Source organism: Hemiscyllium ocellatum, chromosome 9, assembly GCF_020745735.1.
Source record: "Hemiscyllium ocellatum isolate sHemOce1 chromosome 9, sHemOce1.pat.X.cur, whole genome shotgun sequence".
Lineage (NCBI taxonomy): Eukaryota > Metazoa > Chordata > Chondrichthyes > Orectolobiformes > Hemiscylliidae > Hemiscyllium > Hemiscyllium ocellatum.
Genome location: NC_083409.1, coordinates 23,515,873 through 23,541,965, shown reverse-complemented (window position 1 = coordinate 23,541,965; position 26,093 = coordinate 23,515,873).

Sequence of the window (26,093 nt, the reverse complement as noted above, 5' to 3'; positions counted from 1 at the left end):
AAGCTAGAGAAGTGATTGCTGGGCCTCTTGTTGAGATATTTGTATCATCGATAGTCACACATGAGGTGCCGGAAGACTGGAGACTGGCTAACGTGGTGCCACTGTTTAAGAAAGGTGATAAGGACAAGCCAGGGAACTATAGACCGGGGAGCCTGATATCGGTGGTGGGCAAGTTATTGAAGGGAATCCTGAGGGACAGGATGTACATGTATTTGGAAAGGCAAGGATTGATTAGGGATAGTCAACATGGCTTTGTGTGTGGGAAATCATGTCTCACAAACTTGATTGAGTTTTTTTGAAAAAGTAACAAAGAGGATTGATGAGGGCAGAGCGGTAGATGTGATCTATATGGACTTCAGTAAGGCATTCGACAAGGTTCCCCATGGGAGACTGTTAGTAAGGTTAGATCTCACAGAATACAGAGAGAACTAGCCATTTGGATATAGAACTGGCTCAAATGTAGAAGACAGAGGGTGGTGGTTAAGGGTCGTTTTTCAGACTGGAGGCCTGTGACCAGTGGAGTGTCACAAGGATCGGTGCTGGGTTCTCTACTTTTTGTCATTTATATAAATGATTTGGATGCGAGCATAAGAGGTACAGTTAGTAAGTTCGCAGATGACACCAAAATTGGAGGTGTAGTGGGCAGTAAAGAGGGTTACCTCAGATTACAACAGGATCTTGACCAGATGGGCTGAGAATTAGCAGATGGAGTTTAATTCAGATAAATGCGAGTGCTGCATTTTGGGAAAGCAAATCTTAGCAGGACTTATACACTTAATGGTAAGGTCCCAGGGAGTGTTGCTGAACAAAGAGACCTTGGAGGGTAGGTTCATAGCTCCTTGAAAGTAGAGTCGCAGGTAGATAGGATAGTGAAGAAGGTGTTTGGTATGCTTTCTTTTATTGGTCAGAGTATTGAGTTCAGGAGTTGAGAGGTCATGTTGTGGCTATACAGGATATTGTGTGCAACTCTGGTCTCCTTCCTATCGGAAAGATGTTGTGAAACTTGAAAGGGTTCAGAAAAGATTTACAAGGATGTTGCCAGGGTTGGAGGATCTGGGCTACAGGGAGAGGCTGAATAGGCTGGGGCTGTTTTTGCTGGAGTGTGGTGGAGGCTAGTATGAGTGCAACACTTAAAAGGTATCTGGATGGGTATATGAATAGCAAGGGTTTGGAGGGATATGGGCCGGGTGCTGGCAGGTGGGACCAAATTGGGTTGGGATATCTGGTTGGCATGGACGGGTTGAACCAAAGGGTCTGTTTCCATGATGTACATCTCTATGACTCAAGTGCAAACTGGTAAATATTTGTAAGCAATTTCCATTTTATGGTGTGACATAGTTGAGCTGAATTAAAAATGACAGGGCACCAGGTTATAGGCCAAAAGGTTTATTTGAAAGTACAAGCCTTTGGAGTGCTGTTCCTTCATCAGGTAGCTAGCTGTCATGTGTTTTTTAACTTTGTCCACCCCAGTCCGACACCAGCATCTCCACCTATAGTTGAACTGGATTTCAGCAGAACTTTCATCCTTCGTGTCCCAATCATTGACGATGTAGTCCAGTTATTAGCACAGAGCCATTAGTCTCATTTACGTCACCTCCCCTCAAGTCTTTCCTTCTGCCCAATAGACTAATTCCATTAGCCCACATCCTGCTGTCCAAAGCTAGTGACACCACCCCTTGAGTCATGGAAGTGGATGCCGTGGTTGTGAGCTGGAGGTGGGTAGGGTGGGAGGAATGAGGAAGGAAATGGGCTCAGTCATTGAAAGGGATTGAGGCCATGAAGGCTGACGTAGGGGGTGTGACTGAGGAGAAAAGGAGTCACATAGGCAGAGGCATGGGTTGTGCTGTGAGACGGCAAACTTGGAAAAACAGTAAAATAAACACCACATTCACACACACTTTCTCTCACACACACACATTCACTCTCTCATACACAGACATATACAGTATCTCACACTCTAACTCTCTGACACAAAGGCACACACTCACGCACACACACACATACAAACTTTCACACTCTCACACGCACACACTCTCTCACACACACACACATACACCCTCACTCACTCTCTCTCTCTCATAAACAGACAAAACAGCCTCTCACTCTCAAACACTCTAACACAAAGGCACACACTCACACAAACACACATTCGTTCTCTCACACACATACTACACACACACTATACACAGACAAGCACTCACTCTCACACACAGGCACATATAGACACCCACTCTCACACAGAAACATATACACTTTCTCACATAGAAACACTCTCACTCTAACACAAAGACACACAATCACTCACACAAGCACACACACTCACTCTCACACATGCACACAAATGCACAAACACACACTCCCACACAGTCATAGGCACATAGACACGCTTTTGCACACAGACACATACTCATATTCAACACACTTCAGCACCATCCATTGTAATCGGTTTACAGAGCAATATGGATATGATGGGCTGACTGGCCTGATTCTGTACAGAGTGCACAATGTAATAATACTATGATCTCCTCTCATTTCACAATCTTTGGCAGTGCATAGAGAAGGAACAATGTTTCTATAGCTGCGTGGCTTATCTGCTAATGTTCAGTGAATCAACACAAAGACTCGCTAAATTATCGTGCACATTTATATAATGGGACAGATTGTTTCAGAAAAGATTACAAAAAAAATTGAAACAGAAGGTTGAGATGGAATCCTCAACAGATATTATAACGTTTGATCTCATTGTAGTGATAATGTATAAAGTGTCTATTAAGGTCAGGAAAACCTTGAGCTCGATCTTACGGTCGGGGTGAGAAAATTCATTTCTGATCCTATTATGTTGCCGCAATCTTTCTGAGTGATCTTCCCCTAGAGGATCCTTCACATCTCACACATCCCAGAGGGAGCAGTGGGAAAAATCTGCACCACCCACTTTTTACCGTACGAGCTGCTGTATTCTCGGTAAGTGTTACTTAAATATTAACAAGTTGTGAGAAGATTTGTGGCTCAGGTTGAGGTTCTGGATGTAGGTTGCTCCCTGAGCTGGAAGGTTCATTTTCAGATATTCCAACACCATACTAGGTAACACCATCAGTGAGCCTCCAGACAGTGATGGTGATGAAACATCTGAAAATGAACCTTCCAGCTCTGCGATCAAAACTACACCCAGTTATTTAAATATTTCCGCGATCTATAGGTATGTGTCCCTGACTGATGTAGTTAGGGTGGGAGAGGTGAGTGGGTTAAGGGGTCGGGTGCCTCCTGGGTTGTGTATCAGCTGGGTGGGCATGGAAGGGTGGCAAGGTCAAGAGGTTATGCTGGGAGAGGAAGTTGAGGATGGCAGGGTGGGGCTGGGGATTGTCAATGGAAGTGAAATGTTTTTCCTGGTTAACTATCCAGGGAGGTCATTCAGAACCTCCTGAAGTCTCCACATGAACTCAAGAATTGGAGACATTTTCAGAGAGTACCGGATACAGGATAATTGCCCCTCAGAATTTAAACTCCCCAGACAGTTCACTGCATTTTTTTAAAAGAGGTCAACGCATGCATCTTGGGAGTTCAGCCACAAAGCTGCCAGAGAGGATGAGGTCATGTGACAATTCATCACTTCCTGTGATCTTGAAAATTGTCTATCGATTGAAATGCATACAGTCAGATTGAACCTCTTATGCTGCATGCACACCCAAGTCTGTGATGCTACCCAATATACCATTTCTGCCCCCAGGTTTCTAATCTTACCCATTACCCAATATCCATGAGTAAATCATTCACACTACTCTCTCTCCACAGTACTCCCTGACAATGGGAATGTATGGCATGTAGACTGGTCATACTCTAATTCATTACTGTCTGGCCTCAGCATGTTCTTCAGCAGGCTCCTGTGCATTTATGATTCCATTTAGTTGCTAGGTTGTGGCTGGTAGAGCTGTGTTTGTCATCAATGTCAATGTTTCCACCTCTCTGTGGAAATTACATAACTTGGTTCAGACTACTGGCCTGCTCGTATAGCAACAGTACTTATTTCATTTCTTTTGACAGCTACATATTTATTTCCAACAATCACCTAAAATTTTTGACAGTAAGATTTCTGGTGCCCTGCATGGGCATCAGGTCTATTCAATTTCTTGGCCTCAAAACGGCGTGGGTCAGCAACCTGTCATATTGTTTGAGGTTGTCCTTAATTTCCATCTTTGAATCATAAAATCCCTGCACTACAGAAAGAGGCCATAGGCCTATCAAGTCCACACTAGCCCCCTGAAGACCATCACAGACAGACCTACATCCCTACCCTCTCCCCGTAACTCTGCATTTCCAGTGGTCCATCCACCCTAACCTGCACATCTTTGGACTGTGGGCAGAAACAGACCATCCGGAGTAAACCTACAATATGCAAAGTCCAGACAGACAGTCACCCGAGGGTGGAATCATGCGCTGGGTCCCTAGTATTGGAAGGCACAATGCTAACCACTGAGCCACTGTGCCACCCCTGATACGATGAGTCCATTTGAGTTTCTGGTCAATGGTGAGCCCAGGAGGTTGATAGTGCAGGATTCAGTGACGGGGCACCACTGATTGTCAAGAGACAGTGGTTAGACTGTCTCTAATTGGAGATGGTTATTGACTGGCATTTGTGTGGCACGAATGTTACTTGCCTCTTGTCAGCCCAAAGCTGAATATTATCCCGATCTTGTTGCATTTCAACATGGACTGCTTCAGTATCTGAGGAGTTGTGAATGGTGCTGAACATTGTGCAATCATCGGTGAACATCCCCACTTCTGACCTTATGCCAAAAGGAAAGTCATTGATGAAGTAGCTCAATATGGTTGGGCCTAGGACCTGACACTGACTGACCTCCAACAAGCACAGCTAGCTTCTTATGTGCCAGGTATGACTCCAACCAACTGTGAGTTCTTTCCCCGATACTCATTGATTCCATTTTTGCGAGGGCTCCTTGATGCCACACTTAGTTGATGTCACAGGCTGCATCCCTCACCTTCTTACCTCCCCTCAGGATGTCAGCTCTTTTGTTTGAACCAAGGCTGTAATGAGGTCAGGAGCTGAGTGGCCCTGGTGGAACCCAAACTAGGCATCACTGAGCAGGTTATTGCTGAGCAACAGTTGCTTGATAGCACTCTCCAACACTTTCCTTACAATCAAAAGTAGACTGATGGGGCGATGTTTGGCTGGGTAGGATTTGTCCTACGTTTTGTGGACAGGACATACCTGGACAATATTCCACACTGTCAGGAAGATGCCAGTGTTGTAACTGTACGGGAACAGCTTGGCTAGGGGAACAGCAAGCTCTGGAACGTAAGTCTTCAGTACCATTGCCGGAATGTTGTCAGCGTCTATAGCCACCCCAGGAACTTGCCAACTTGGTTTCCTGTCCCCACAAGTCTCTGGAGTTCAGTCACATCACAAGCAGCTGAAAACACTTCTGCTGCCCTTGTCTTCAGTTAATTCACTCTGACGCAGATGAAGCAACACAGTGCCAAGGAGCCTGACAGCTGACTATAAGATAAGTCAGGTCCGTATCAAGTAGGGGGCTCACCTTTCTCTTTTTGCCTTTTGCTTTGGGCCCTTTTTACCTTTTCCTCCATTTTTTATTGCCCTCCTTCGACAGTGACAGCAATGCCAGGATAAACCAAATATAGCTTCAACCAGCCCAGGGTTTCCTAGCAAGCAAGGGCCTAGACTCGCAGGCTCAGCCAAAGCTCCAGATCCACAGTTAGGCCCAGGCATTTAAAGGAGAGAAAGGCAGTCTCGGTCCAGTACAGTGGGAACCCTGTGTGCCGGTCTCCCTGAGGAAGGGTTCTGAGGAAGGGTCATTCGACCCGAAAGGTTGACTCAGATTTCTCAGACCTGTTGAGCTTTTCTAGCAATCTCTAAGTTTGAGCTGAGCGTAAGAACTTGTATTAGCATTTGACATCTGGTCCCAGTCAATGATGCAACACAGAATGCGCTGTGGTATTCTGTCAGGGTGGATCCACAGAGCAGGAAATTATCCATGTGTCACATAGCTCTGTGCAGTCCTTCAATGCTGTTTTACACTGTCCTCTGGATGATTTCTGTCTTTGATGGGATCATCTGTCGAGACCAAGCCTCCCAAAATGGAGTAACAAAGCTCATGAGCAACTTAGACCTTTATGGAGCAGTAGTTGTAAAACACTGTTTGCTTTTACCTTCATGAAGATTAAACTGTTCCTAAATTTACATTTCAATCCACATATAAACTTGGTGTTCAACCATTTTAGAATAGAAATATAATGTCCCACGTACTTTTGCATGAAAAATGCAGTGAAAAATTTTACGTCACCCCACCTTAGCACCCACATCAATGACAGAAGTCATTCACAATAATAAAACCAAGTAAAATTAAGGCAAACTTCATCAAAGTTCAGTTAATGGCTCCTGGGCTTGGGGAAAGCCAATTTAGAAACGATGGAATACTCAGAAAACACAACCAGAACAAGACTGCTACTCAGGAAGCCTTTGTCTAAAAGATTGCCATTCTTGAATGAGACAGCCTGCTGAGCCACTGGAATAACAACAAAGAACAAAGAACATTACAGCACCAGTACAGGCCCTTTGGCCCTCCAAGCCTGCACCGATCCAGATCCTCTATCTAAACCTGTCGCCTATTTTCTAAGAATCTATATCCCTCTGCTCCCTGCCCATTCATGTGTCTGTCTAGAAACATCTTAAATGATGCTATCGCTACCGCCTCTACCACCTCCACTGGCAACACATTCCAGGCCCCCACCACCCTCTGCGTAAAGAACTTTCCACACAATTCACCTTAAACATTTTTCCGTTCAGCTTGAACTCGTGACCCCTAGTAATTGATTAGACTAGACTTACAGTGTGGAAACAGGCCCTTCGGCCCAACAAGTCCACACCGACCCGCCGAAGCACAACCCACCCATACCCCTACATTTACCCCTTACCTAACACTATGGGCAATTTAGCATGGCTAATTCACCTGACCCGCACATCTTTGTGACTGTGGGAGGACCCCGGAGCACCCGGAGGAAACCCACGCAGACACGGGGAGAACGTGCAAACTCCACACAGTCAGTCGCCCGAGTCGGGAATTGAACCCGGGTCTACAGGCGCTGTGAGGCAGCAGTGCTAACCACTGTGCCACCGTGCCGCCCTGAATTGAGTTCTGGAAAAAGAGCGTCTTGCCACGCAGACACGGGGAGAACGTGCAAACTCCACACAGTCAGTCGCCTGAGGCGGGAATTGAACCCAGGTCCCTAGGTCAGGTGAATTGGCCATGCTAAATTGCCCGTAGTGTTAGGTAAGGGGTATATGTAGGGGTATGGGTGGATTGCGTTTCGGCGGGTCGGTGTGGACTTGTTGGGCCGAAGGGCCAGTTTCCACACTGTAAGTAATCTAATCTAATCTAATCTATCCACCTCTCATGATTTTGTAGACCTCAAAACCTGGATGCTGAAGACGAAGCAGACCCCCCGGATGAGGATGAGACCTCCAAACCGGGACAAGACTACCACACCAGGAGACTGACACACAGGGCAACACACCATACCGTGATGAGACCGCCTTTCTCCTCCTTCAGGTGCCTGGGCCCTGCCACAGAACTGGAGCCTCGGCCTAGCCTGATAATCCAGACCTTCACTCATCAGGAGAACCTGGGCTGGGGTGGAACCATGTCTGGCTCGTCCTGACGTTACTACACTGCCAGAGGAGCCCAAACAAATTAAGAGAAAAGGAAAAAGAGCAGAAGTAAAAAAAAACAAAAAAGAGAAAAATGAGCATGTTACTCTGCCGTCATCTTGACAAAAGAAAGATCTTTGCAGTCTCTGATCAATGTGTTGGGTTTTGCTGGTGACACCATCTCCAGGTGGCAGCCAATGGTAACATAAGACATGCTCTCCAGTCCAGGCAGAATGCTGATAAGTCACCTCTGCACCCTCTATAAAGCTTCCACATCCTTCCTATACAGAGAACTGAACACAATATTCCAAGTGTGGTCTAACCAGGGCTCTTTGGAGCTGCAGCAGAACCTTGTGGCTCTTAAACTCAATCCCCCAACTAATGAGAGCCAACCCACCATACACCTTCTTAACAACTCTATGAACATGGGCGGCAACTTTGAAGGACCTATGTGCGTGGATCTCAAGATCCCTCTGTTCCTCCACGCTGCCAAGAATCCTGCCTTTAAGCCTGTATTCTGTATTCAAATCCAAACTTCCAAAATGAATGACTTCACACTCTTCCAGGTTGAAATCCATCTGCTGCTTCTCAGCCTAGTCCTGTCAATATCCCATTGCAAACTACAACAGTCCTCCACACTTTCCACAACTCTACCAACCTTCATGTCATCAGCAAACTTACTAACCCACCCTTCCACTTTCTCATTCGAGTCATTTATAAAACTCACTGAAATCATATAGGTGGGAAAGGAGGCTGTAATGAGGAGATAAAGGATTTACAATTGGACATTGATGGGCTAGGAGAATAGGCCAGAATTTGACAGATGGAGTTTAATGTGGATAATCGTGATGTTATCCATTTGGGCTAGAAAAATGAAAAGGCAAATTATTATTTAAATGGAAAGCAGACTCAAAGTCCATCAGTGAAGAGGGATCTGGGAATCTTTGTGCATGAATTGCAGGAAGTGGGTCTGCAGATGCAGCTTTTACAAAAGCCCTCCATTTCTTCCTCTCCTGCCGACCTACCCAGTCCCCTTCCACTGATGCTCTCATTTGATTGGTGGAAATGGTCCTCACCTGAACAACTTCTCCTTTCAATCTGTCCACTTCTTACAAACCAGAGGAGTGGCTATGGGTATCCATATGGGTCCCTGCTATGTCTGCCTCTTCCACAATCTCTTTTCCACGGCTACACCGGCACCATCCCTACCTTTACCTCCGCTACATCAATAACTGTTTCGGTGCTGCCTCGTGCTCCAGCGAGGAGCTTGAACAGTTCATCCACTAAACCAACATTTTCCACCCTGACCTCAAATTCACCTGCACTATCTCCGACATCTCCCTCCCTTTCCTGGACCTCTCCTTCTCCATCTCCGGCGACCTACTCAACTCTGACATCTACTTCAAACCCACCGACTCCCACAGCTACCTGGATTACACCCCCTCTTACCACCCCCATAAAAATACAATGCCTTACTCCCAATTCCTCTGCCTCCACTGCATCTGCTCCCAGCAGAGTGAATCCATTCCAGGACATCCCAGATGCATCTCTTCCATTTCCTGCACCTCTGCCCTTGAACCATATCCCCCTCCCAACCACAACAAGGTACTCACATTCCACCCCAAATGTCCAAATCCAGCGTATCATCCTCCACCATTTTCACCACCTACAGTCAGACCCCGCCCCTAACTGCATTCTGTCGGGATCATTCCCTCCGTAACTTCCTCCATGTGTCCACACTCCCCACCAACCTCCTCTCCCCTGCCGCCGTAAGAGGTGCAAAGCCTGCGCCCACCCCTCCCCCCACCCTTCCATCCAAGGCCCCAAAGGGTCATTCCAAATCCGGCAGAGATTTACTTGCATATGTTTGAACCTCATTTACTGCACCTGTTGCTCTCGATGTGGCCTCCAGTACATCAGAGAGACTGAACACAAACACGCGGAACGGTTCAGAAACATCTTTGGTCCATATGCACCAACCAACCCCACCCGCCTGTGGCCATCCATTTCAACTCCCCCTCCCACTCCACCCACCTCCCCCGATGATATGTCCATTCTGCTCCTCCTCCACCACCTAAACAAGGCCGCCCACAAACTGGAGGAAGAACACTTCATCTTCCACCTCAGAACCCTACAACCACATGGCTTCAGCATTGAATTCTCCAGTTTCCAAAGCTCCCTTCTTCCCAACCCATCCTAGATCTAACCCTCGGACTCATAACCACCCTCATGACCTGATCTAACTGTCCATCTTACTTCCCGCCTATCTGCTCCACACTTCCCATTGACCTATCACAATCATTTCCTATCATTGCACACCTATCGCCATCTCACCTACCTTTCCCCAAGTCCCACAACCCCGCTCATTTATTTCTCAGCCCCCTACTCCCTCCCCAGTCCTGATGAAGTGTTAGATCCAGAACGCTGAGTCTCTTGCCCCTCGGATGTTACCTGACCTTCTGTGCTTTTTCACATTTTATCAACTCTGACTTCTCCAGCATCTGCAGTCCTCACCATCTCTTAGTTGTAGCATATAGTGAGAAAGGCAAATGGAATCTTGGCATTTATGGCAAAAGGACTGGATTATAAGAGTAAAGAAGTGTTGTTCTAATTATATAAGGTGTTAATGAAACCACCTCAGGGGTTATTGTGTTCAGTTTTGGTCTTTAATTAAGTAAGGATATGGTGGCAATGGAGGCAGCTCAGAGTAGGTTCATAACATTGATTGCAGGGATAAAAGGTCCATTGTATGTGAAACAATTGAATAGCTTGAGTTTGTAGTCGCTGGAGTTCAGAAGCTTGAAGGGGGATCTGTTTGAGGTGAAGGACAGTCTCTTGCAAGAGGTCATCGATATAGAGTGAGAGGAGGTGGATTCAAAACTGAGAAGAGGAGAAACTACTTCTCCCAGAGAGTTGTGAGTCTGTGGAAGTCACTGCCCCCAGAGCGCAGTGGGGGCAGAATCAGTCAACAGATTCAAGAAACAAGTGGAGATGTTTCTGATGAAAAGCGGAAGAAAGGGCTATGGGGAGCAGGTAGGCAGGAAAGTGGAATTGACACCAGGACAATATCAGCAATGGTGAAAGTGAGTACTGCAGATGCTGGAAATTAGAGTCAAGATTAGAATGGTGCTTTTGCCCGAAACGCCGATTTTCCTGCTCCTCAGATGATGCCTGACCTGCTGTACTTTTCCAGCACCACTCTAATCTTGACTAACATCAGCCATGAGTGGGTTTGAAGGGCTGACTTGCCTATTTTGCTTCTAATTCCTACGTAGCTAGGTGTTCCTCCTCTGAAAAGCACTCATCCTCATCCCTGTCTTCTGTCGGGCTCCCCTATACATGACAGGGTTGACCCAGAGGACACATATGTCACATGCTGAGAATTCATCACTTTTATTTCTCAAAAGTCCCCGGACTTTTGGGCTCCTCATTTGGTGAAGGCTGAAGTAAGTCAGATAGGCCCAAGCTAGGCCCGATCAAAATGCATTTGTTTTTCACCTAATTCCCTACAAGCAGCTTTATCAGAAAAAAATGCCTTTACTCACTGCACTAATCGCCTTCGAGAGCGCTAGGCCGGCATCAAGGCTGCTTTGCCAAAGGGCTTTGTATCTTTGATTTGGTTGTGTTTTTATTATTAATGGGACTGGTTGCCTGCCAAGTGCCACTGCCCTGTCATTTCACGGTACAGAGAGTAAGGGACATTCTGTCCAGTTACAGAAATACATTCACTTTTCTTTCTGAAAAACAAAGAGTTACCTCTTTAATTTCACTCTGGAGCCTGATCTGTTTGGACCATGATTTTTCTGACTGAAGTCCCTATTGAGGCTGAGACCGTGTCACCTCCCACGTTACCATTGCCCGTGGCTGTTCCAGCTCCCTCATTGGAAGAGGAACATCCGGCAGCTGCCTGGGAAGCTCTTTGAACACTGAGCGCTTTGTTCACTTGCTCACTCCACAACAACCGCATTAACCCCGTCATTAACACTGCCCAGATTGATAGTACACACTCCATGTCATGCTGGCCCTGCAGCCCATTTCTGCTTGCACTGCTGCCTCTACATGCAGGGGTTGATCCCATTGCCGGAACGCCGTTTCTGTATCCCAGAAACACTTGGCCCTGTGTCTGTCATAGCACCCCCTGGGAGTGGGATAAACTTTAGTGAATACGATGAAATGGCCAAATGCTTCCCCTCCCAAATGAAGGAGCTGTCCTTGTTGGGTGGCACAGTGGCTCAGTGACCCACATTCAATCCCAGCCTCAGGCGATGGTCTGTGTGGAGTCTGCACTTTCTCCCCATGTCTGTGTGGGTTTCCTCCAGGTGCTCCAGTTTCTTCCCACAGTCCGAAGTTGTGCAGGTTAGGTGGATTGGCCATGCTAAATTGCCCGTAGTGTCCAGGGATGGACTGGCTAGGTGGATTAGTCAGAGGAAATACAGAAGTTACGGGCTTAGGGTGGGAGGGTGGATCTTGGTGGGGTGCTCTTCGGAGGATCAGTTGGCTACCTCCACACTGTAACGTTCTATGATTTTGTAAAAAACTCAGAGCACCACAATGGCAACAAGTCTGTGACACAGCCTCACTGAAACTGTGGGTGGTATTGGATTGTAGCGTAACACCCCTAGCCAGATATTGCCTGTTCAGATCGTGTTTCAAATCATGGATCTTTTTTATTGGAGTGGGACACTTTGGCAATTAGGGAAGTGCCCATTAGCAATGCCAACTAACAGGCTCTCATTTCCTGATGGACAAGTCTGCGCAAGTTTTGAGAAGATTTGTAGCTAAGGTTGAGGTTCTGGATCGAGGCTAGCTCACTGAGCTGGAAGGTTCATTTCCAGACATTTTGTCACCCTACTAGGTAACAAGTTCAGTGGGCCTCCGGGAGAAGCACTTTTGAAAATTCCTGCTTTCTATTCATATGTTTGGGTTTCTTTGGGTTGGTGACATCATTTCCTGTGGATGCATCATTTCCTGTTTTTTTTCTCAGGGGGTGGTAAATCGGGTCCAAGTCAATGTGTTTGTTGATAGAGTTCTAGTTGGAATACCATGCTTCTCGGAATTCTCGTGCATGTCTCTGTTTGGGTTGTCCTAGGATGGATGTGTTGTCCCAGTCAAAGTGGTGTCCTTCCTCATCTGTAAGTAAGGATATTATTGAGAGAGGGTCATGTTGTTTTGTGGCTAGTTGGTGTTCATATATCCTGGTGGCTAGTTTTCTGCCTGGTTGTCCAATGTAGTGTTTCTTACAGGTCTTGCACGGTATTTTGTATCATGTGACCCTGTTTCCAGACACACCCACCACGAGGAACATCCTACTTGCATCTATCCTCTCCAGTCCTGTTAGAATTTTATAGCTCTCTATGAGATCCCCTTTCACTCGTCTGAATTCCAGCAAAAACAATCCTAAAATAATCAATTCTCCTCAGTTAAAAATCACACAATACCAAGTTAAAGTCCAATAGGTTTATTTTGGAGCGTTGCTCCTTCATCAGGTGGTTGTGGAATATACTTTGTATACCCTAGTCCAACACCAGCACCTCCAAATCAATCTCACTTCATACATTTTCATCCCATTGAATCAGCCTGATAAACCTTTGCTGCACTCCCTCAAGAGCAAGGCATCCTTCCTCAGAAAAGGAGACCAAAACTGCACATAATATACAAGGCCAAATATAACTACAGCAACACATCCCTGCTCCTGTACTCAAAACCTCTCACAATGAAGGCCAACGTATAATTTGCCTTCTTTACTGCCTGCTGCAGCTGCACACTTATTTTCAACTACTGGTGCACAAGGACACCCCGATCCCACTGCACACCACCCCCCACCCCCAATTTACAGCCTTTTTGGCTTTGCTTCCAGAGTAAATAACCTCACATTTATCCAAATTATATGGCATCAGCCATTGCATTGTCCACTCATCCAACCTGTCCAGATTATACTGAAGGATCTCTGCATCTTCATCACAGTTCACTCTCCCACCCAACTTGGTATCATGTGCAAACTTTGTGATGTTATGTTTTGTTTCCAAATTATTAATATATACTGTGAATAGCTGGGGTCCCAGCACTGATCCCCCTGTGGCACCTCACTGGTTACTGCCTGCCAACTTGAAAAGGCCCCATTAAATACTACTCTTTGTTTCGTCTCTACCAACCAGTTTTCTATCCATCTTAATATACTTCTCCTAATCCCATGCACTTTAATCTTACACAATAATCGCTTATGTGGAACTTTGTCAAATGCTTTCTGAAAGTCCAAATATACCACATCATCTGGCTCCCTCTTATCAAGTCTACTAGTTACATAGACTAATAGGGTCATAGAGATGTACAGCACGGAAACAGACCCTTTGTCTAACTCACCCATGCAGACCAGATATCCTAAATTAATCTAGTCCCATTTGCCAGCACCAGGCCCATATCCCTCCAAACCCTTCCTATTCATATACCCATCCAAATGCCTCTTAAATGTTATAATTGTACCAGCTTCCACCATCACCTCTGGCAGCTCATGCAATCAATGCACCACCCTCTCCATGAGAAAGTTGCCCCTTAGGTCCCTTTTAAATCTTTCCCCTCTCACCCTCAACCTATGCCCTCTAGTTCTGGACTCCCCTTTCCCAGGAAAAAGACCTTGCCTATTTATCCTATCCATGTCCCTCATGATTTTATAAATCCAATAGATTTTTCAAACATGATTTCCCTTTTATAAATCCACACTGAGTCTGCCTGATCCTACCACTGCTTTCTAATTGCTCCATTATAAAGTCCTTGATGATGAATTTGAGAATTTCCCCCACTATCAATGTTAGGTTTACTGGCCTATAATTCCCTGTTTTCTCTCTACCTCCCTTTTTGAATATTGGAGTGACATTAGTTACCCTCCGGTCTGCAGGGACTGTTCCACAGTCTATAGAATCCTGGAAGATGACCACCAATACATCCATCATTTCTAGAGCCACTTCCTTGAGTATTCTGGAATGTACATTATCAGGCCCTGAGGATTTATCTGCCTTCTACCCCATCAATTTTCCTCACACCATTTTGCTACTACTATTGATCTCCCTCAGTTTTCCATCTCCCTAAATCTTGCATTCTCCAACATGTCTGGTATCTAATTTGTGTCCTCTATTGTGAAGACAGAACCAAAGTATGTATTCAGTTGCTCAGCCATTTCTTTCCCTCCTATTACACATTCCCCTGTTTCTGTCTGTAAGGGACCTACATTTGTTTTCACCAATCTCTTTCTCTCTTCCTATAGAAACTCTTAGTGTCAGTCTTTATATTCCCTGCAAGCTTACTTTTGTACTGTATTTCCCCCTCTTAATCAAGCACATAAACCAATCACCTCATATTTTCTGAATTTAGCCAGTCCTCATTTACTGAAAAAAAGCACAAAATGATGACCAGTTGTAGTTCCAATCCAGTACCTGTCCTCAGAGTGTTTGAATGAACATTCGCCATTTTGGCCTCAACCACAGAGAATTTCACCGGTTCATCACTCTCTGGGTGAAGACATTTCACCTCAGAATACCATCTTTGTATGGTGTATATTTGTTGTGGTGTCTGTGTGTGAGAGTGCATCTATGTGTGTATGTGTATATCTGTCCACATGTAAGTGTACCTATGTGTGGCTGCATGCAAGTGTATCTCTGTGGGAATGTGCCTGTGTGGCTGTGTGTAAGAACATATTTGTGTGCAAGAGTGTATCTGTGTGTGTGTGTTTCTATTTGAGTAAGAGTCTATCTGTGTGCGTGTGTGTGTGCTTATGTCTGTCTACCTTTATCAGTGCATGTGTGTGCGTGTATGTGTATTTATGTGTGTCTACCTTTGTCAGTGCATGTATGTGTGTACTTATGTGTGTCTACCTTTATCAGTGTGTACTTATGTGTGTCTACTTGTATCTGTGTGTGTGCCTTTATGTGTATCTACCTGTGACTCTGTGTGTGCCTGCATATGTGTTATTGTTGGTTACCTAACTACCATGCAGGTCTAACGTTTCTTTCCCTAGCTGTGTAAATCCCCTTACTTATGAGGGTTTATAGATGTCTGTGCATTCATAGTCATTGTGCAGGAGTGGATATGTGTGTGAGAGCACTCCCAGGACAATACTGAGACAATGCTGCACTGTCAGAGGATCTGAGTTTCAGAAAAGACATGAACCTGTCTGCTCTCCTCAATGGGCCAACAGGAGCATCTGACAATGATTAGATTACTAACAATGTGGAAACAGGCCCTTCGGCCCAACAAGTCCACACTGACCCACCGAAGCACAACCGACCCAGACCCATTCCTCTACATTTACCCCTTCACCTAGCACTACGAGCAATTTAGCATGGCCAATTTACCTAACCTACACATTTTTTTTTGGGTTGTGGGAGGAAACCCACACAGACACGGGGAGAATGTGCAAACTCCACACAGAGAGTCACCTGAGGCAGGAATTGAACTCAGGGGTCTCTGGCGCTGTGAGGCAGCAGTGCTAACCACTGTACCACCGTGTTGCCCACAATAGGCAGTTCTCCATGGCACCCTATTCCTCATTCGACATCCCAGAAGAAAAAAAGCTTTCCTAGCCATGATCTTTGTGGGATCCTGCTGTGCACCACCAGCTACTGTGTTTTCCCACAACTCCAACAGCAACTGTACATCAACAGCTTGCCATTGGAAATTATTTTCGGGACAGACCGGGGCTGGGACAGGCGCTAAAGAAATCCGTATTCCTTTCCCCCTTTCTCCCCTCACGCTTGCTATCGACATTTGCAGAGACCGGATCATGTCATAGCTTTCCTGGAAGCAAAGCTCAAAACCGAACAACAAAATTCCTTTCAGTCCTGGAATCCTTGCACCCCCACCTCCTCAACCCACTCTATATCCCCGTACCCCTGCCCAAGAGAGAGTGCAGCCTGCATTCTGCTCATATTGGTCTGAGGGCGGCTGTTACTCAGTGTTAACACAGTTACATCAGTTTTAAACAGTGCTGTCCCCTCCATGAGGTGGACTCACTACTGCTTGGCACTCACTCACGCAGCCCGGCGTTACATAACACTTGTTTTCAAGTATCGAGTGATCCGAGGGTGGGGGATGAGAAAAACAAACAGCAACTGAACCATAACTGTCCCTTTGTTTTCTGTAATTAGCAAGGGATCCCATGTACTTTACAAATGGAAAGGCCTGTAGGCTTCCACCAAATGGAGTGTGTGTGTGTCCATGTCTGTGTATTTGTGTGTGTGTGTGTCTGTATGTGTGTCTGTGTATTTGTGTGTGTTGTTCGTGAGAAAGAGAGAGGGTGTGTGTCTATATGTGTGTCTGCGTATGTGTGGTGTTTTGTGTTTGTGTGTAAGGGAGAGGGAGAGTGTGTGTGTCTGTCTGTGTATGTATTTGTGTGTGTGCGTTCGTGAGAGAGGGTGTGTGTCTATATGTGTGTCTGTGTATGTGTGGGGGTTTGTGTTTGTGTGTGTGAGGGACAGGGAGAGTGTGTGTCTGTATGTGTGTGTATTTGTGTGTGTGTTCATGAGAAAGAGAGAGGGTGTGTGTCTATATGTGTGCGTGGATTTGTGTGTGTGTTCGTGAGAAAAAGAGAGGGTGTGTGTCTGTATGTGTGTGTCTGTATGTGTGGGGGTTTGTGTTTGTGTGTGAGGGAGAGGGAGAGTGTGTGTCTGTATGTGTGTGTACTTGTGTGTGGGTGTGTGTTCGTAAGAAAAAGAGAAAAAGACACACATATAGACACACACACCCTTTCTCTTTCTCACGCACACATGCACACAAATACATACACAGAAACATGCTCTCCCTCACAACACGCAGAGACACACTCCCTCTTTCTGTGGGGGTTTGTGTGTGTGTGCGTGTGAGAGCATGTGTCTGTGTGTCTGTTTTTGTCTGTATGTGTGTCTGTGTCTTTTTGTGTGTGTCTCTATGTCTCTGTGTATACCTGTGTGTGTGTGTGTGTGTGTGTGTGTGTGTGTGTGTGTGTGTTTGTATGTGTGTCTGTTTGTGTGTGTATGGGTGATGAAAAGTGTAGCGCTAGAAAAGCACAGCAGATCAGGCAGCATCCAAGGAACAGGAGAGTCGACATCTCGGGCACGGGCTCTTCATCAGGAATGTGGAGGGGATAGGGGTCTGAGAGATAAATAGGAGGATGGGGGTGGGGCTGGGGCGGAAGGTAGGTGAGAAGATGATGCAGGTGGGGGTTAATATGATAGGTCAGTGGGGAGGGTGGAGCAAATAGATTGGAAAGAAGATGGACAAGTAGGATAGGTCAAGACGGCAGAGCTGAGTTGGAGGGTTCGATCTGGAATGAAGTTGGGGAGAGAGGAGATTTGGAAACTAGTGAAGTCAATGTTGATGCCATGTGGTTGAAGGATCCCATGGCGGAAGATGAGGCCTTCTTTATTCATTTGGTGGAAGGCTTTGACTTGGCAGTGGAGAAGGCTTGTATGTCCTTGGGAGAGTGGGAGGGGAAATATCGGCCACAGGCCAGTGGGGTTGTTTGGAGCGTGTGTCCAGAAAGATGTTCTCTGAAATGCTTCGCCAGTTGGCGTCCTGTCTCCCCAATGTAGAGGAGACCACAGTAGATGAGGTGGGTGCATGTGCAGGAAAATCTCTACTGAATGTGAAAAGATCCTTCAGGGCCTTGGACGGAGGTGGGCAGGGAGGTGTGGGCGCAGGTTGCAGCGGAAAGGGAAGGTGCCGGGAGTGGAGGATAGGTTGGTGGGTGGGGAAGTGGACCTTAATGAGGGGGTCGTGGAGGGAATGGTTTCTGCAGAATGCAGGTATGGGTGGGGAGAGAAGTTTGGTGGTGGAGTCTGATTCTAGGAGCAGGAAATGGTGGAGGGTAATGCATTGTATCCAGAGATTAATGGGGTGAAAGGTGAGGACCAGTGGGATTCTATCCTTGTTGTGGTTGGAGGGGTGGGGTTCAAGGGCAGAGGTGCAGAAAGTGGAGGAGATACACTGGAGGGCATTGTTCACCGCGAGGGAGGGGAACTTGCGATCCTTGAAGTAGGACGCCATCTGGGATGTCCTAGACTAGAAATGCTCCTCCTGGGAACAGATACAGTGGAAGCGGAGGAACTGGGAATAAGAGATTGTGTTTTACAAGGCGGAGGGGGTATGTGGAAAGAGGTGTAGTCAAGGTAGCTGTGGGGAGTCAGTGGGTTTGAAATAGGTGTGCGGATTGAGTCGGTGCTGGAGATGGAGATGGAGAGATCCAGGAAGTGGAGGGAGGTGTCCGAGGTGGTTCATGTCAACTTGAGGTCAGAGCGGAAGGTGTTGGTGAAGTTGATGAACTGTTCAACCTCCTTGTGGGAGCGCAAGGCGGTGCCAATACTGTCATCGATGTAGCGGAGTAAAAGGTGGGGAATGGTGCCGGTGTAACTGAGGAAGACGGACTGTTCCATGTATCCTACGAAGAGGCAGGCATGGCTGGGGGACCATGTGGGTTCCCATGGTTACCCCTTTGGTCTGAAGGAAGTGGGAGAATTCAAAGGAGAAATTGTTGAGGCTAAGGACCAGTTCCAGCAATCAAATGTGTGTCATTGGAGGGAGACTGGATAGGTCGGTAAGAGAGCAAGAAACGAAGGGCTCGCATGCCTTTGGCATGGGAGATAGACATGTACAGGGACTGGATGGCCATGGTGAGGATGCGGTGTTGGGGACCAGGGAATTAAAAGTCATGGGGGAGGTGGAGGGCGTGGGTGGTGAGTTCCTGGACCAAGGAGAACAGGGCAGAGTCGTGATGTGAGCAGATAACTTCGGTGAGGTAGGAGCAGGTGGTCAACCAGTGCAACCAATTCCTGATGAAGGGCTTTTGCCTGAAACATCGATTTTCCTGCTTCTTGGATGCTGACTGACCTGCTGTGCTTTGCCAGCACCACTCTAATCCTGACTCTAATCTCCAGCCCCCACCTCCGCCTGGTCAACCAGGGCAATTGGGGTTGTGGGTTTTGGGGAAGAGGTAGAACTGGGCGGTGCGAGGTTGGGAAACTATGAGATGGATGGGAGATCCCCTGAGGTGGTGAAGTTGTGGATGGCCTGGGTGATGATGGTTTGGTGATGAGGGTGGGACCATGGTCGGATGAAGAAGGCCTCATCTTCTGCCTTGGGAACCTTCAATCACATGGCATCAATATAGACTTCATGAGTTTCCAAATCTCCCCTCCCCATCTCATTCCAGATCCAACCCTCCAACTCGGCCCCGCCCTCTTGACCAGTCTTACCTGTCCATCTGCCTTCTCAGCTATCCGCTGCAACTACCTCACCGACCTATCGCAATTACCCCCAACCTGCACCCACCTACATTCCCCCCAGCCCCAGCTCCACACCCCTATTTATCACTCCCTTCCCCTTCCACATTCCTGATGAAGGGCTTATGCCTGAAACGTCGACTCTCCTGCTCCTCAGATGCTGCCTGACCTGCTGTGCTTTTCCAGCACCAGACTCTCAACTCTGACTCTCCGGCCGGTGTGTGTGTGTGTGTGTGTGTGTGTGTGTGTGTGTGTGTGTGTGTGTGTGTGTGTGTGTGTGTGTGTGTGTGTGTGTGTGTGTGTGTGTGTGTGTAAATTTGATTTAAGCTTCTTTATCATGTGTATTCAAGTACAGAAGTACAGGAATACAGTGAAACGTGCACAATGTTGCTTAAGTACAAACGTACACAGGTGCAAAACTGTGTACCAGCAGTAACATACAGAAACAAAGATAAAACTAAAGCATTACCCTTGTTCTCAGAGTAAATAAAGAAATAAAGTTAAAAGTTAACATTACAGCTTTTCCTAGGCTTAAGTGGAAGTATAGAGGAATAAAGGTGAAAGTTCAAAGTCTTTTTTAAGTGCACTCCCTGCAAGAACTCAGTCTCGTCCGTCTTGACCCACTCTCTGAGAAAACTTGGGCTTCCTGCTCGCACCAACACTTCAGACTCATTCTGACAATGTGGCACTCAGGCCAACAGCACTTCCACGCACCGGATCTTATGCTGGCAATCCTCCACAGGGCAGGGTGGTGGGCAGTGTGTGTGTGTGTGTCAGTTTGTATGAGCGTGTGGGTCTGGGTGTGAGTTCATGTGTGTGTAAATCTGTGCGCACGCATGCCTATGTGTGGGAGTGTATTTGTGTGTATCTCTGTATGTGTCTGTGTGAGTTTATGTGCGGGTCTGTGTATATCAGTGTTTGTCTGCATATGAGTGTGACTGTGAGTCACTTTGTGAGTGTGTATCGATGTGGAAAAGTGTGGCGCTGGAAAAGCACAGCAGGTCAGGCAGCATCCAAGGAGCAGGGAGAGTCAACATTTTGGGCATAACTCCTTCATCAGGAATGTGAAGGGGACTGGGAGATAATAAGGGAAGTGGGGGTGTGGGGAAAGTAACTGGGAAGGTGATAGGTCGATGCAGGTGAGGGTGATTGTGATAGGTCGATGGAGAGGATGGAGTGAATAGTTGGGAAGGAAGATGGATAGGTCAAGAGGGCGGTGCCGAGTTGGAGACTTGGATCTGGGATGAGGTTGGGGGGGAGAGGAGATTTGGAAGAGGAGATCCGGTGAAGTCGATGTTGATGCCATGTGGTCCCAAGGCGGAAGATGAGACATTGTTCCTCAGTGTGGCAGTGAGCAGGCACAGGGCTTGCATGTCCTTGGTGGAGTGGGAGGGGAATTTGAAGTTGTCAGCCACAGGGCAGTGGGGCTGCTTGGAACGTGTGTCCCAGGGTGTTCCCTGAAACATTCTACGAGTTGGCACCCTGTGTCCCCGATGTAGAGGAGACCACATCGAGAGCAACGGACACAGTAGATGAGGTGTTTGGATGTGCAGGAAAATCTGTGCCAGATGTGAAAACATCATTGGAACCAGTTACACTACCAGTTACACCGGCACCATACCCCACTTTTTCTTTTGCTACATTGACTATATCAGCGCCACCTCGTGCTCCCACGAGGAGCTTCATCAACTTCACAAACATCTTCCACTCTGACGTCAAGTTCACATGGACCATCTTGGACATGTCCCTGTCCTTCCTGGACCGATCCATCTCCATTTCCAGTGACCAACTCAACACAGACATCCATTTCAAACCCACCAATTCCCTCAGCTACTTTGACTACACCTCCTCCCATCCCCCCTCCAGTAAAAACACAATCCCTTACTCCCAATTCCTCCACCTCGGCCACATCTGCTCCCAAGGAGGAGTGATTCCACTCCAGGACCTCCAAGATGGCCTCCTATTTCAAGGGCCGCAATTTCCCCTCCCATGTGACCAATCATACCCTCCAATGCATCTCCTCCACTTCCCACTTCCAACCTTGAACCCCAGCCCTCCAACCGCAACCAGGATAGAAACCTCCTGGTCCTCACCATCCACCTCATTAATCTCCAGATGCAACGCCATTTCCACTACCTACAGTCAAACCCCAGCATCAGAGATATAGTTCCCTTGCCACCATTATCTGCATTCCACAGAGACCAGTCCCTCTGTGACTCCCTTGTTAGGTATATGCCCCCCAACCCAACCTCAACACCCTGCATCTTCCCTTGCAGTAAAGCAGATGTAAAATCTGCACCCACACCTCCCCCTCTTCTCCGTCTAAGGTCCCAAAGAATCTTTTTACATCCAGCAGGGATTTTCTTGCACATCCACCCACTTCATGTACTGTGTTCGTTGCTTGCAATGTGGTCTCCTCTACATCGGGGAGACAGGACGCCAACTCGCGGAACCTTTCAAGAAACATCTCTGGGGCACATGCACCAAACAAGTCCGCCATCCTCTGGCTGTCCACTTCAACTCCCCCTCCCACTTGACCAAAGGCATGGAAGTCCTGCACCTCCTCCCCTGCCAAATCCAAGCCACCCGACGACTAGAAGACGAATGCCTAATCTTCCACCTTGGGACCCTTCAACATCGACTTCACTAATTTTCAAGTTTCCCCTCCTGCAACCTCATCCCAGATCCAACTCTCCAACCTATCCATCACCCTTCCCACCTATCCACTCCATCCTCCCCATCCTCAGGTGACTATCTGTGTGGAGTTTGCACATTCTCTCCATGTCTGTGTGGGTTTCCTCCTACAATCCAAAGATGTGCAGGTTGGGTGAATTGGCCACGCTAAATTGCCCCATAGTGTCAGGTGCATTAGTCAGGGGTAAATATTGGGCAGATTAGATTAGATTTCCTGGAAACAGGCCCAACATGCCCACACTGACCCTCTGAAGAGCGACCTATTTTCCCACCCTATACTTACCCCTAACTAAGACACCTAACACTATGGATAATTTAGCATGGCCAATTCACTTGACTTGCACATCTTTGGATTGTGGGAGGGAACCAGAGCACCCGTAGGAAACCAGGAAGTATGTGCAAACTCCACACAGACAGTCACCCAAGGTGGGAATCGAATCCGGGTCCCTGGCAGTGTGAGGCAACATTGCTAACCACTGAGCCATCGTGCTACCCCTTGGGTAAGAGAATGGGTATGGGTGGGTTACTCTTCTGAAGGTCAGTGTGGAAGGGTCAAAGGGCCTGTTTCCAAACTGTAGGGAATCTAAAAAAATTCCCAATTTGCCCTCAACCTTCATCTCACTCTTAAACACCAACTCACCCTCAATCTTCAAATCACTCTCAATTCGCAACTCACACTCAATTCATCCTCAAACCCCAACTCACCGTTACCCCCAGTTCAAATCGCCTTCCATCTCTCCTTTACCCTCAACCATGAGTCATATCTTCGACCCTCAACTCGCCTACCCTCACCCACTCTCAATTCACTCCCATCTCAATACCTCAATCACCCACAAACACCAGTCTGTTCTGCCCTAAATCCCTCACTCACTCTGACCAGACAATACGTTTCTGGCCTAGAGCAGGGTCTGACCCAATGATGAGAACACCACCATATTGGTGCCTCACCATATCCTTGAGTAGCCTCAGTCAGAGGTGGGGTCTCCTTGAGTTGGGATAGACTGGGTAAAATTGAGCCCTCATCACCACCACTTCTTTCTTCGGTTTCTCAAGGGGTGGCGATAGTAATCTGAATTAATTACTGGGTAACAAGAATTAAGGAGACGTCGGCAACAGGAGACTTGAGGAACTTTTTTTTGTCATTTGGAACACATTGCCTGAAAAGACAGCGAACTGGATTCAATAACATGTCAAAAAGAAGGAGTCAAGTAAAAACTTTGAAGTGGAACTAAGAGCAGGCCTGTGGAACATTCTGGATTGTTGTTGTGAGAGACTTCCTCTAGGCCTCAAGCTGATGCCTGTCCAACCCTGGACCTCCCCACTATCCCTGATGTTCCCCTGCCTGGAGCGAGTTGTTGCCATGGGAACGGGTACGCCCGCAGGTAACCTGAACCCGAAACCGCAAAAACAACAACAACGGCCTGCACTAATGTGGCGGTCAAGTGCGAAGGAAGCAAACAGGCCGCTCCAGCTGCTCCAGACCCTGAGAATGAGACCAGGCAAGCACCCGCCTCTGCCAAATGTTCCTCTGGAAATTACAAAGAGCATTTGTAGCCTGATTATCTGTTATTAAATAGTGTTCCTATTGTCCAAACGCACAAAGCATAATGACGTTGAAAGAGCTCGATTGTGTTACCCGTGTACTTGGGCTCAGCGTGGGATGGCTGTAATGTTTTCACCAAATATGAGAACCGGAATTGTTTACCCACACAGCGTGTGTGTCACTAATTTTGTAAGAATGACACCAGCAACAATCAAATGTTACCAGCTTCAAAACAAACCCAATCATTTTGCTGAAGCAATTAGTCACAGCGATGAAGTGGATCACGGGCTGGAGTTCATTCTTTTAACGACACTAGAACCATTAGGTGGACAATCTAGGTTAGCTCTGCCCCCCTCCCCACCCCCAACCCACAACTCAACCTTGAGCATCTCAACTTACTGAGAACCTGCACTGAGTATCCCTGGGCAGGGCTAAACTCCAGGAAAACAGCCATTCTAGTCCCACAGAACTACTTAAGTGTTTCGCCTGGTCAATGTTACTGGGAACTGTCAGCTTGTGATAAAGTTACTGCATTACGTGACTAGCACACACTCGAGAGACTCGAATTCGATAGCAGTCAATGGAAATTTAAAACCAATTAATTTGCTTTAAAAACTCAATTAAAAATAGCAAACAGTTAGTAAGAGTGACTGTGAAACTACAGATTGTTGATAAAAAAAACCAATCATTAGTTCATTAATGTCCGTTAGGGAATGAAGCTGTTGCCCTCAGCTCATCTGGACTCCATGTAACTTCAGACCAATGGCAATGTGTTAGAGACTCACTTGTCCTTGGAGACACTGGATACTGCAAAGACTATGGGCCCTGACAACATTCCAGCAAAGGTACTGAAGGCTTGTGCTCTTGCCACTCTCCTAGCCAAGCTGTTCCATTACAGTGACAACACCGGCATGCATCCAACATTTTGGAAAATTGCCCAGGTATCACATATACACAAAACGTAGGACCAATCCAGCCCCACCAATTACCACCCTATTCATCTACTCTCAATCGTCAGGAAAATGATGGGAGGTGTCACTGACTGTGCTATCAAGCAGCACCCGCTCAGCAATAACCTGCTCAGTGACACCCAGTTTGGGTTCTGCCAGGGGCACTCAGCTCCTGACCTTATTACAGCCTTGATTCAAACATGGACAAAGAGCTGAATTCCAGAGGGGAGGGGAGAGTAACATCAAAGCTGCATTCGATCGTAGCAAAACTGGAATTAAAGGGTGTCAGGGGGCAAAATCTCTGCTGGTTGGAGTCATACCTAGCACCTGCAAAGTGGTTGTTGGAGACCAGTCGTCTCAGCTCCAGGACATCTCTGCAGGAGCTTCTCAGGATAGTATCCTGGGCCCAGTCGTTTTCAGCTGCTTCATCAATGACCTTCCCTCCGCCATAAGGTGGAGATGTGGAGATGTTCACCAATGAGTACACAATGTTCAGCACCATGCATGACTCCTCAAATACTGAAGCAGTCCATGTCCAAATGCAACAAGATCAGGACAACATTCAGGCTTGGGCTGACAAGTGGCGAGGAACATTCATATCAAATAAAATCATCTCCAATAAGAAACAATTTAACCATCATTCCTTGACTTTCAATGTTGTACCATCATTGAATCCCAGACTATCAACATCTTGCAGATTACCATTGAACAGAAACTTAGCTGGACAAGCCACAAACACAATAGCTACAAGAGCAGGTCAGAGGCTCAGAATACTGCAGTGAGTAACCCACCTTCTGACTCCCCTTCTGTTCACCATCTACAAGGCCGATGTCAGGACCGTGATGGAATCCTCCCCACTTGCTGGATGGGTGCAGCCCCAACAACACTCAAGAAGCTTGATGCCATGCAGGATAAAGCAGCCCTCCTGACTGGCACCACATTCATAAATATCCACTCCCTCTGTCAATGCTCAGTAGTAG